Raw genomic sequence first — 13,211 nt, forward strand, 5'->3', positions numbered from 1 at the left:
CCCTCTTTTTCTGCCCCCCCCCCCCACCCCCATGCTATTATTCTTCGGTAGCAGAGCAACTGGCTCCGTATGCAACCATCCAAATGTTCTTTGACCTGAAGGCAAGAGCTTTCTTTGAGGTTTATTTATTTATTTTTTTCCTTTTCATGTAACCAGAAGAAGATACCCTTAAGGGATTGGTGAGAGAGCAGAGAAGTGAAATAGTCAGAAAACAGATTAATGCTTCCAGATATAATCCTACAAGCCATCTATGAAAAAGCCATCTATGAAAAAGCCATCTATGAAAAAAGATATAAATCCTGTAGATATATTAAGATAAGATTTTAATGAAGAAAGAGAAGGAATTTGGGTAGAAATTTGGGAGGAAAATATTTTGGCTTACATGTGAAATTGTATTCCTCTTTTCCCCCAGAAAAAGAGAAGAGAAAAAAACATTGCTTCCCACAGAAATGTTCTGAAAACTCTGCCAGAGCAACACATAGGATATTTCAGATCACCAGCAAAGAAGTTAGAGAAGGAGAATGCAATACAAAACAAACAGAAACACAAAACAACTTACTTTTAGCTTATACATATAGACCAACCACAAATTTAACTTTCATACAAATTAAATATGGCTTCTAGTAGTCTTCAGGGATCAAACTGCAATTAATAAATTCATACTGAAACACTAGGAGGTAGGCTGTATCTTGATTTGTACAATTATATCAAACCATAGTTGGCTTCTACTCTGGCACTGTCTTGAGCTAGCACTTCATTTTCTCATCTAGCTACTGTTTATGCATGAATTCCCTGAGAGACATGGCTTTGAATGAGTTAATTTAATAAAATTAAGTCTTTGAATTTTTTTGGTCGAAACAACTACCATTAGCAATAATGTCTTTTGAATTACTATGTGGGAGTGTGCCCTAGTGTTACATGACTAAAAAGCATGCCTCAGTACATAAATAAATAAATAATCTTGCTTTTACTCTGTGTATATAAAATAAATCTGTTGAAATAAAATGTGTATCACTAACTCTTCCTCTCTGTTATGTAATTTCTCAGTATTGATGGCAGTGATCTCACTGTGGCCTATATGATAGTCCATTCTCCAACAACCACTTTATTATTAATTTTTATTAAGCACCATTTTCAGTTGCCATTCCTGACAAGACTTTTCATTCACTAGCTTCTATTTCGTACTTCTCTAATTTTTCAAGGCCCTCCCCAAGCAGACCACTCTCTATGTTTACAGTATAATTTTCTCCTGCTTTGTGGAGCCAATGTTGTCACCATCTCACAAACTCAGTATGCTCATTTCTGCCTGGAGAGATTTATAAGCTTATTTTCCTTTGCTCTGAATTCCCAAGAGCCTTGCCTTCATGTTTATGAATCTTACCACTTTTTAATACCTAGCTCAATTCTTATCTCAAATACTCAAAGGGAGCTTTGGCTTACCACACTGGCTATAATAACTTTCTCTTCTGTCTCCAAATAAGTGAACTGTAGAGGAAGGGCCAAATTTAATAATGACTGGTCATACAGTGTGTACTGTTATTTTGGGTGTATTAGTTTAGCTTGTTCATTGGATGTGACAGTCTTGGGTAAGGACTAAGATTTATATATTTTGCTTTCTATTTAGGGCCTGGGGAATGAGTGCTCACTATCTGCTCAGTTCCTGTGTGGAACATGCTTATAATTCAAAAGGGAAGAGGGGTAGAATATGGTTTCCTGTAAGAGTTCTCTTCTTCTGAATTCCAACAGAAGCAAAATTATTTTGGAACAACACAAAATTAATCCAATTTGTTTATATTCTCAGACAAGATGACAGATCTTTAGACAAAGGGTTTTGTTTAATCAAAACACCAGGATCAAATGAACAATAACAAAATCCATGTTGCTATTCTGTTTAGAATAGATTTGCCTGCTGTCATTCCCAAACATCCATGATTATGAACACTGAAAGAAAAATAAAATGCAGGACATTTCACAAAATTGTAATGGGGTTAATATCAGAAAGCATCAGCATTCTATTTCTCCTGTAGCTTTTGCAAGTAGGGTGTTGAACACAGCCAAAGCAATTTTAGTTGCATTTAGAGTCAGAACCATTTAGATTACTCTTATATTTTGCTAAATGTTAGCTCTTGTCACAAAACTACATGGAAACTTCCTTGAAAGAAAGAAGTGGATGTATTTTGTTTTGTTTTGTTACTAAAGCTTTTGACACTGTTCCTGATAAGTATTAAGATTTTCAGTATAGATTGATGGTGACTGCTTGCTTCACTATCTTTCTGTTATGTTCAAAACAGTGAGAACGCATAAAGTTTTACTTAAGATATTAACAAGTTAAATAGAAATACCTTTAATCATATTGGTTTCTATAGGATGGTAGACTTAGTGTTAGGGTTAAATATTAATAGAACAAAACATTTAAAAATATATTATACATTTTTTAACATCCAGCACAAATATTTAAAACTAGGTTTAACACTGTGAAAATAATGTTTATGTAATAATCATTAGATTACTAATTAATATGATCAAGTAATCTACTGGCATTCATTCTCTATGTGTTATTTTGAATTTCTTATTTCAAATTCATAATGTAAAGAACATGGTCATTGTTTCACAACATTGATCCAGTCTATGAAGATACAAATAGATTAGAAGTAGAATGGGGAGAAAAAATTCATATAAATAAGATGATACAGAGAATTATATTTAATTTTCCTTTACACAACATGAAATTAAAATGAAACTATATGTTGAGCTTTTGAAATATTTTTCCTTAAGATATTATTGTCTAAAGGAGTTTTTTTTTAGTCTTTAAGAGTAGCATTGTTCTTAAATATTATGTGTATGTAAGTGTGCATATAAATGTTTAAAACGTAATTTTCAAGGGTATATAATATGATTTGACTCTTTTTCTATGGAAAACAAAATATTCTTATTCTTTCTTTCCCCCTAAACTTTGTTTTTCCATTTATATTATTCAGCTGCTTCTCAAATCTCTGCACTGGAAAGTTTCACTCTTTCTTAGACATTTAAAAATAAAAGAAGGAAGAAAAGTTGGTACTGCATTTCCAATTCAACCTCATTAGAACCACCAAGAGAGTGTACTCACCATTTTCATCCTTGTGGATGCCCTTCTGTTTCCTTTATACATGGACACAGCTCAGATGTGTATAATATTCTTCAGTTATGTATCAGACGTATATTGCTGCCATAACAAATTACAGCCAATATAGTGGCTTTAAAGAGTAATATTTATTGTTGCAATTCTGTAAGTCAAATACTCAGTGTTGGTCTCATGGGGCTAAAAATCAAGATGTTGACAGGAAAGTTTGTATTTTTCATTTCCTTGTTCCTTCTGGTGTTGGCAGAATTTAGTTCTCTAAGACTAAAGGACTAAGGTTTCTGGTTTCCTCGATGGCTCTCAGCTTGGGGTCCACTTACCTCCTAGATGCCTGTCTCTACTTTTTGTACATTTCCCCCAACATCTCAGAACTGGCAATGGGGCATTAAATGCTTCTCCTGCTGGCATCTCTCTGACTCATTCTTCTTGCCTTCTTTCATTTTTAAGGGCTCATGATTAGATCTTGCTCACACGGGTTAATCCAAAATAATCTCCCCATATCATAATCCTTAATTTAATTCTGTCTACAAAGTCCTTTTTGCCATGTAAGGTAGAATATTCATAGTTTCTGGGGATTAGGGCATGGACATCATTGAGGGGCCATTATTTTCATTCCCAAAGGTTATATTTTCTATTCTACAAAACTTGGGGACATTGTTCCAATGTTTCATATTATTGAATATTGCTGTGGCGATCTTGAGAGCAGTTTGATTTTCTTACTCTTGAAAGATCTGTTTTTTCAATCAGGATTCTCATAGAATTATTTCTTCATATTTTAGTTTTCCTAAATTTGAAATTATGATCATATTTTAGCTCTTTTCCATAAAATTCTGTCTATTGACCCATCTATTATCTAAGTTTTGGACATTGTATGAAATTTTCCAACATTTCAGGAAAATTTTTTATTATATATTTGGATATCTTTTGTATTTCACTTGTTGAATTTTCTAACTTCAGATCACCATTATTTTTATTTTGTATTATTATTGTCCTCAGATCTTACCTTCTAACTCATCTCTGCATTTTATTTTTGTATCTAATATGATTATGAATATCCTTTGTTTAGTTGAATAAGTTATATTTCTATTGTGACCATTCTATTCATAATTTATTTATTATTTATTTTATGGTGCTGTTTTGATCAATTTGTACCCTTTCTCTGTAATCATAATTTATACTCACTTCTGTTGCTCTATCTTTTCTTCTTTAAGCTTTAATTTAGTGAATTCATTGTTTTGTTAAGTTTTATAGTACAAAGTACTGGAAGGAATTTTTTTTTTAACTTTTCATTTTGTCTTCAAGTTTTAAATGGATCTATCTATTTTAATATATTTTCATGAGTGTTATTTGTTTACATATTTAATATATTTGCATGATGCCATTTATTTTTTCTTGCTATGTTACATTTGGGTAATTCTGTCTACAGCTATTTCTTCTAAAATAGTGTGAGTGAATTCTCCATTACTCCTTTCTTATCATTACATACTTAAAGTCTGAAGGTTGGGTTTTGTGTTCTGTGCACTTTTATGTAAATTTGACATTTCCTGGTATGAGTATGACCAATACACCGAGCCCTCTGCTTTTGTTTTCTTTTTCAGTAATTCAGTTAGAAGTCACTTCACTCTAATTAAAGATTTAGTTTAGTTTGCTCAATCATTTAAAAGTGCTGTAACATATCCCTCATTGAACTTGTTCTGGGTCGTGCAGTTTCTCTTTGTTTTTTCACTAGTCTCTCTGCAGTTGCCACTGTTACTTTCTCTTCCATCTCCCTCAGACCCTCCCAATCAGAGAGGGAAAGGCCATGGTATTCCATTACTACCACGTCTCTTCAAATATGGGAGTCTTAGTTTCTCAGGATATGCCTAAATCACAGCTTGGGAGAGGTGGACCGAAGGTTGAGAACTCTGCTAAAAACGTCAGCTTCTTCTGATCACCTTCATTTCAAGTTTTGAAGAGGGAGATTCTTATAACTGGAATCACTTTTTCACATTTACCTAGAGATAAGCAGTCCTTATCTAAAGACTAAAGGTCTTCTAAAGACTCTAAAGACTAAGGTCTTTTCCTACATCTTTAAACTATTCTCTGCTTGTGTCTACTCATTTCTCATTTGCTTCAGTCTCTTCTTCAGAATCATAATTATCATCTATTAAGCTCAATATCTCTGATCTTATTCCTTAACCTTTTTTTTCTTTTCTTCTATATTCTGGAAGAACTTTGTTCCAATCTAATGTAATTCAGTTTTCTATTTTGTGGTGATTTTTTGGACCTGAAGTTGATCTATATTATAATTTTCCCTTTATTATTTTTAGTTCTCTTATTTTATTTCATTAGCTCATCCATTTCTCTTTTCACTCTTTTGTGACTCTCAGTCAGCTCACCTTTTATCTTTGTTTTCTTATTTTATTTTATTTATTTTATTTTATTATTTATTTATTTTTTCTCATGTGCACTCAAATTATAGTAAAGAACGACTATAAACAATATGCAGCCCCTCTATTTCCATGAACAGCACACTACATTACAGTAAACTGAGCTTATATTCAACCATCAAATGTGGTTCTCCCATTAGTTCACTTTGTGATGGGTCATTAAGAATATCTTCAAATCTAATAGTCTCATCATTACCCCTCAAAATATTCAATGAAAGGTTTGAGCTTGGAAGGAATGGAAGATGCTGAACCTGCTGCACTGCCTTGAATTCCATTTTTAGTTTTAATGGAGCAAATAGACCCTGGATGTTTCTCAGTGTGGAAAAGTTCATTTTATCTTGGTTGAGCTGGATATTTTTTTCTGATAATTAAAGAGGATGACTGGACAAAAGTTCATTTTTCACATAAGAAAAACATAAGATCATGACTTGCAAAAGGTCCACTTGCTGAAAGTTCAGTAACTGGAATACTGTCCTTTAGCTGAGATCCAAGTCCTCTGGCATTCATCTTCAACTCGCTCTGCGAACTTCTTTTCTTATTTTAAATGTTTCATTATTTATAAACTTCCTGCATTTTTTTCAAATGGGAGCAAATTAGGTTTAAAATGTGCTTCTTTAATATATATGTATTTTATATAACATAGAAAATAGTATTTACACATAAATAATAAAATAATATATATAATATTTAGATATTTGTAATAATATTTATTTTTAGATTATAATCGTTTTTCAGAATTGTTTATATGATTGTTTATTTCCTGTTTATACATTTTATCTTGGAAAAAATAGCTGTTTATCCATGTAGATGTGTTCCTAACAGGAGTTTTGGAAATTTCTTATTAAATAGCCTTACTATCACCTCTGCCACTCCTTCTCCAGATCTCTACTTCAGGTGCTAGGTGAGATTGTTCCTAGACTTCTCATTGGTGACACAATCTCCTTCATAAAGGAGAAACTCTGTTGTGCTCAGGGGAAGCCTTATTCCCTTGCTGGCTTTCATATAGCCACATAAGTTCAGGCTTCCATTACCAGTTTCTTTTAATGCTGGTAATTCAAAATAAAGAAGGACATTTTAAATGATGTACTGTAAGTATGTCCCATGGCTCATTCTTTTTAAAATTTCTAGCTCCACCTCAATCATGGAGTGTTAGCAGGGTTCATTTTCAGGAAAGTTTATATTTATTCTGAGACATTGCAGTGCTTCCTCAGTTGAGGAATGTGTCTTTACACAGATAACTGTGCCTAATTTACTTCTATCCTATCTGTATGATATTTCACATGACATCTTTATAATACCTGAGATGTGGATGATGTTCTTTTCTCAGTTTCAGTGAGGATATAGATATTTTCATCTTTGCATATTCCTGTTGTGATTTCTGGAAAAGTGTCTCTTCTAAATTTGTTATCTTAGCTGAAAGTTACAACCATTTATTTTTGTTGGATCTAATTTTATAGAAATTAAATATGGGATCAGTTTTTATTTGACAGAAGAAAAAGATTAAACTCAGAACTAATATTTTAGTCAAATATTTTAAACCTTGAAAGAGAGGCTTCTCTGTGGAAATTCAATCTTAATTAATCACAAGAATGAAAACTAACAGAACAAAATATTATAAATTGGTAGGTTTCTAATGTGAAATTAAAATTTTTATACATATTACAAAGTAATTTTTAAACTTTTATCCTATTACAGACTGAAAGATTTGGAAAAGACTTAAAAATCTATTCAACAGATATTTTTAAAAGCTTCTTCTATGGGTCAGATGCATTTCTACAAGAGGATCAAGACTGCAAGGTCTCTGGTATCAATATACATGCTAATGGAGGAGGCTAGTCAATAACCGGATAGGGCTAAGTGCTATCATATGTGAAGTAAAATGGAGTGGTGGATAGGATGTGACTGTTAGAGTACACAATACTGGACATATGATCAAAGAAGTTCTCTGTAAGAAAATTATATTTGAGTCAATACCTTAATTATAAGGGGAGGGTGAAGATGGACAGCAGTGCAAAAGGCTGGTGTGGATAGGTTGTGGATGTAGGGATATAGCATAATTCTGAATTAGAGGAAGATAACACATGTACTATTCAAATTTAGCACTGATCCTTTAAGAAAAGAAAAAAAGAAAGTAAAAATAAGAATAATAAAGAAGCCTATATAGTGGTTAAAGTAGAAAAAGAGGAACCTGGCATAAACTGCTTTTTCTTCTCCTTTCTTCTCATTCTTGATTTAATATCAGAGGATTTTCATGTCTGTGGAATTCCCTTCTTGAGGTAGCTATGGTGTTCTACAGATGAGAGTTCTGTAATCCCCACTCCCAGCCTTGAAATATAATGATAGTGTTGACTCCCTTCCAAATCTCCTACCTTGAAAAACTGCAGATTTCATCATACACAGTGGATGGATGTGCCACTGAGCTGTGGGGTCCTATTCCCACAGCTGTCCCTCAGAATAGGAATTCCTTGGTAACCCATCCACTATCAGCTTCTTATATCAGAAGAAGAAAATTCTGGCTTACTGTTTTTCATCCAAATCTTAGTTAGTGAGACTCACCCACAGCCAGTTGGTTAACATAAACAAGCTAGTCATTCTTGACCCTCCTTGACCAGCACAAAGTATTTTCTGATCCATTTGTATTCAAATCATTAAATTCTAAATCAAAATGATAACTATGAGCTTACTTCTCTTATGATGATTATGTACTTCAAATAAATCTGCTGTGAATCATTTACAGAATATCTATAGAAAAAAATCAGCTTCGGAAAAACTGGCCACTTTTTATTATGTAATGATTGATCAAGTGTAAAACAATACTACATATACACAGAAGCATATGGGTATATATTCATAGTTATTTTTTGCTATTTTTAAAAAGAAAATATGTATATGATATGTATATGTGTATGGGTGTATAAATAACTAGCTTAGGGGCCATAGATAATCAGATAGTAAGTTCGGAATAAATATTGAGTTATTTGACATCTAGTCTAATGTTCAGAATATTGTATCTGGATTATTTTTGTGTTGTTGTGTAGTCACATTATAATTAATTCAATATCTATTTATGAGTTTTAATTTTTAAAATTTCAGGCAGACTAAATAATAGGGAAACAAACTTCTGAAGTTCACATTTATTAACTGTCTCAGAAAATCAATATGATTTTATAAGATAATCACTATGATAAGAACAAGGATTTTTTTTTTTTTTTAACATCTTTATTGGGGTATAATTGCTTTACAATGGTGTGTTAGTTTCTGCTTTATAACAAAGTGAATCAGTTATACATATACATATGTTCCCATATCTCTTCCCTCTTGCGTCTCCCTCCCTCCCACCCTCCCTATCCCACCCCTCTAGGTGGTCACAGAGCACCGAGCTGATCTCCCTGTGCTATGCGGCTGCTTCCCACTAGCTATCTACCTTATGTTTGGTAGTGTATATATGTCCATGCCTCTCTCTCGCTTTGTCACAGCTTACCCTTCCCCCATATCCACAAGTCCGAAGAACAAGGATCTTAAGTTTAAGATAACAGATAATTAACTTAATGCTAAATAACTATCAGATATTGAACTAAAACAGTGAAATCGCAAAACAAATGGTTAGGACAAACACTTATAATTCATGAGAGTCAGGAATAAAGATGAAACCACCACAAGTCTTCCAGACATTTTCCATGAGTGAAAACTTTAGCTTATAGTCTTTAATTTCAGATTCATGGCCTCAAATACCCTTTTGTAAAGGCATTTTTCTATGGTTTTCAAAGACATTTATGATTAATTTTTTAAATTAAGAGATTAGCAATTGACCTACTTACATAAAAGTGAAGAGATAGGATCTCATTTTCTTCTTTCTAGTTTTCATCTTTCTACTTGGAAGGGACAATTCTTAACAGCCAGCTTGAATTTCACCTTCCAATTCTATGGGGAATAGTATTATCTCCTCTGATTCTATGAAGGTGAGAAAAGTCTAACCAATTATTTCTCTCCAGTGGTGAAAGGTGAATTTTCATTTCCCTATATGTTTTGGAAAATCAGATATCCGATCCATGAGATCAGAATTCTGATGGGTGCATATTCAATTAAAAAAAAAGAAAGAAAAAAAACTACTTGCTCTAATTTTAGTTCCTGTGTATATTAATACAGACAATTAAGCAGCCTTTAATTCTTCAAATGCAAAGTGAATTTTACACTGTCCACTTAAAGTAATAGACAATAATATTTCATTAAACTCATTAACAATGCTTTTGCTGTTTGAGTTTATTGTTTGTAGTTTATAGCTACAAAATATAATTTGAAAAGCACATAGGAAGTTAGAATTAAACATTGGCTCATAGATTTTCTGAGAACAGAGTCTTTTATGGTTGGGTGTAGAGCAGATCATGGGAGTTTGTATTCTTTTCAGAGTCAGGGCTTGAGGAGAGACTGAGGAGATAGAGACTGCCACACATCTTCCATAGGCTGGTCAGGGGTGAGACGAGGACTGGACCACAGGCTCAGAGTTCACATACTCTAGCACCTGAAAGTGGGTTAAGTTTCTTTATCACAGCGTGAGAGACCATACCCTGTCCAAGCCAACACTCTTGGAATCTCTGGAGGAAATTCTACATTCTAAATGATCCACTATAACTTTCAGTCATTTTTTCAGTCATTTTTTTTCCATAGTAAGTATAATGATGTAGAAACAAGAAATAATTATTAAAAGAATGAATATGACCATTATATTCATTCCTTACCTTCATTAATAGGTCTATTATATCATGCACTGTGATCAAATAATTATAAAAATACATTGGATATAAAAACACTAGCTACCACCTTTATGCATTAGTTTCATGATTTTCTCTTTTGTTTTTATTGCCATACATGTGCATACAATATATTAAAAACTTTCTCTGTGGTGTCCCTGCTCAACCAAAGTTTATGTAATGCCTTTGACTGTTTGCATAATTATTCATGCTTCATTAATTGAATATGCACTTATTGAGCATCTACTCTTTTCCAAATAGTCTGTGAGATAAAAAGAATGCAAAAGCAAATGCAATCTTGCTCCTGGATTTCGTCTCAAGGAGCTCAGAAAGTAGAAGGGAAAATGGACCATTAACAGCTAACTCTGTCATAAAATGATGCATGGTATAGTAGCAATAATGAACATGTTGGAAGGAGCAGTGATTTTATTTGGGTTACAAGAGAAGTCTTTACAGAGTGCATAATATGAACTGGCCCTTTAATCAGTAGGAATTCAAAAGATAGAAAAGAGCCAGAAGGACATTCCAGAAAAATGGATCACTAAGGAAAGACAGGACAGTGTATATATCCAGCAAGTTTTTATTGGATGGCGGAGTGTTGGTTGGGGGAATAGCATGAAGTATAGTCTAATTTTAAAATGGAATGCTAATGGTGTGCAGGAATAACGCTATGAGCGCTTAATTGAATTATTTTTCTTCCGTATCAACTAGGCATGCCCATGTTTACCATGAATTTTGAAATTAAGTTTCAATCAAGACCTTCTGCCTTAAAGGAAAAATTCTTCTGGATAGTATATCTTGATCATTATATTAAGATTTCCCTTGTTACAATTAATTTATAATTTCTAATAGATGGTATCTATATTCTGTGTAAAGATATGTAAAGACATTTCTTTTTTCAAGAAACTGGAATTAAGGCTTTGTGCCTAAAGGAAAGAAAATGTATCCTCCTAGTTCTTGTCTCCAATGCAACTATTATTTTCAATCAGCCTCTTTGTTCATACTCCTCTCTCCAATATCCTTTTCATTATTGTGGGTTTAATTTAGACTCTAAAAGTTAGATCATTATATATAGTACTAAATTTAATTCACACTAGTAAATATGAACATTTCTTTGAAAAGTATGTTTATCAAAGTGACATAGTACAGGTTTCATAAAATATAATTTTGAGTTTTCTGTAGTCTTCTGTAAAAAGCTTTCTTTGGAAACTGTGTTTCATTCTAGAAATAAAATGTAAATGTGCCGTTTTATTTATTCTACTTGATTTCACATTCTTGTCAACTTCTAAGCATTGCAGACAGAAATTGACCTACTCAGTCCTTATCTTCAATGCCCACTTGAGTTTACACCTAAATATAAATGTCTTCATAATGGTTGGTGTATAATGGGTAGTCTGAATATTTGCTTGGTAAATAATAGATTATGATGAAAAGAACAAATATCCCAAAGTAATCTAAGAAGATTGCTATACATTTCTCAAGTTCTTAAATCAAGTTCTTAGATCTGCTACAGTATCTGCAGTTGATAACTTTAACAGTGTCAATGGCAAGGGATGTACTACTACCTCTCTACTTCATGAAACAGCATTTCAACTGTTAGAAAAACTGTAGAAATGCTTTTTCATTCAGCAAAAATAAATCTCTGTCTCTCTCTCACACACAGACACACACAGACACACACACACAAGCAAAACAAAACAAAAACCCCAGATCATTTTTATGCATTACAATCCTTCATTGTTGGTCCCTGGGTAAGTCCCTTGCTTCCCCAAAAAGTAGTTTAAGAAAAAGTGTAATTCTTTCTGTGGGCACATATTTCCTGAATTTGACACCAAGTCCTAAAGTAGCCCTTTTAATGCCCGTCTGACTCTTACCTACAAATCTGAAAGACTGACTTTTGATGAGATCTTTGAAACAACCAATTTTTATACCAACCATTCCTGACGGCTACCTTGTTTCTAGTTTTATGAGATAATGACTTCTTTATATTTTGCACTAATTTTGTCAACTGATTCTCTTACTTTTCACCTGGATTATTCTAGCTAATATAACATCTATCAATTCTAATTTGTTTAGATCTTGAGTTTATACACAGAGTTATAAAATGTATACCAGTGTATTTCTGGACAAATCTTTAAACATTTTTTTTCCTGATGTAGAAGATTATGATAAATGTACCCATTCAGAATCCAGTGTCCATATGAAATACTAGCCTAAAAAACAGAGATAGACTTCAAACCCAAGTCTCTCTGCCTTTAACCTCTGTAGATGGCAAGTATAAACAATTCTTATCACTTCATCAGTTTGTTTAAAATGCAGGACCTCCACTAGACAAGGCCTTAATGTGCCTACTTTGAGTCATTTTATGTGGCTGAAAAAAAAGTCTGCATTTCTTTTAAAGGTATGGTATATGTTAGAGTTTCCTCTAATTTTCACTGGCCTTATCCTCAATTATATTTATTCAGTGTATTTTTGCATTATCTTGGAAGTTTAAATTTATAATTTACCTTTTGTTCTAATGGTCATTTTCTATACACATGTATATAGTTCTGTCTTCTTCAACTTCTGCAAACACTACAATTTTAATCCATCCATTTGATTTGCTTCCATTACTTCTAATGGAGTTATTCTATCCCTGTGAAAAAAAAGAGCAGGACATTTTTTTTGATGCTGCCTATGGCAATTAGTGATTTATTTCAAACATTGTTTATAAAAAAAGGCAAAACAGAACTCTCTAAGTTTCTAATATGATGGTTTATTTTAAAATATAAAATTGAGAACTATAGTGTTTCTAGGTTAGTTGATTGATCTTTTTTCCTTAAAGATTTTCTTCAAATGATTTTTTAATGTCTTTTCTGGGTTTTTTCTGAGCTCAAAGTTCAACTTCTTTCTCTTAAGTCATTACTTGATTGCTAA

At 32.7% G+C, this 13,211-nt stretch overlaps 1 pseudogene; it reads right to left on the reverse strand.

The window, feature by feature from the left end:
• Positions 1-5,548: 5,548 nt before the first annotated feature.
• Positions 5,549-6,054, reverse strand: LOC103082738 (proteasome maturation protein pseudogene; annotated as a pseudogene).
• Between the last annotated feature and the right edge of the window lie 7,157 nt (positions 6,055-13,211).

This window comes from Lipotes vexillifer, unplaced genomic scaffold (assembly GCF_000442215.2).
Source record: "Lipotes vexillifer unplaced genomic scaffold, Lipotes_vexillifer_v1.1 scaffold202, whole genome shotgun sequence".
Classification (NCBI taxonomy): domain Eukaryota; kingdom Metazoa; phylum Chordata; class Mammalia; order Artiodactyla; family Lipotidae; genus Lipotes; species Lipotes vexillifer.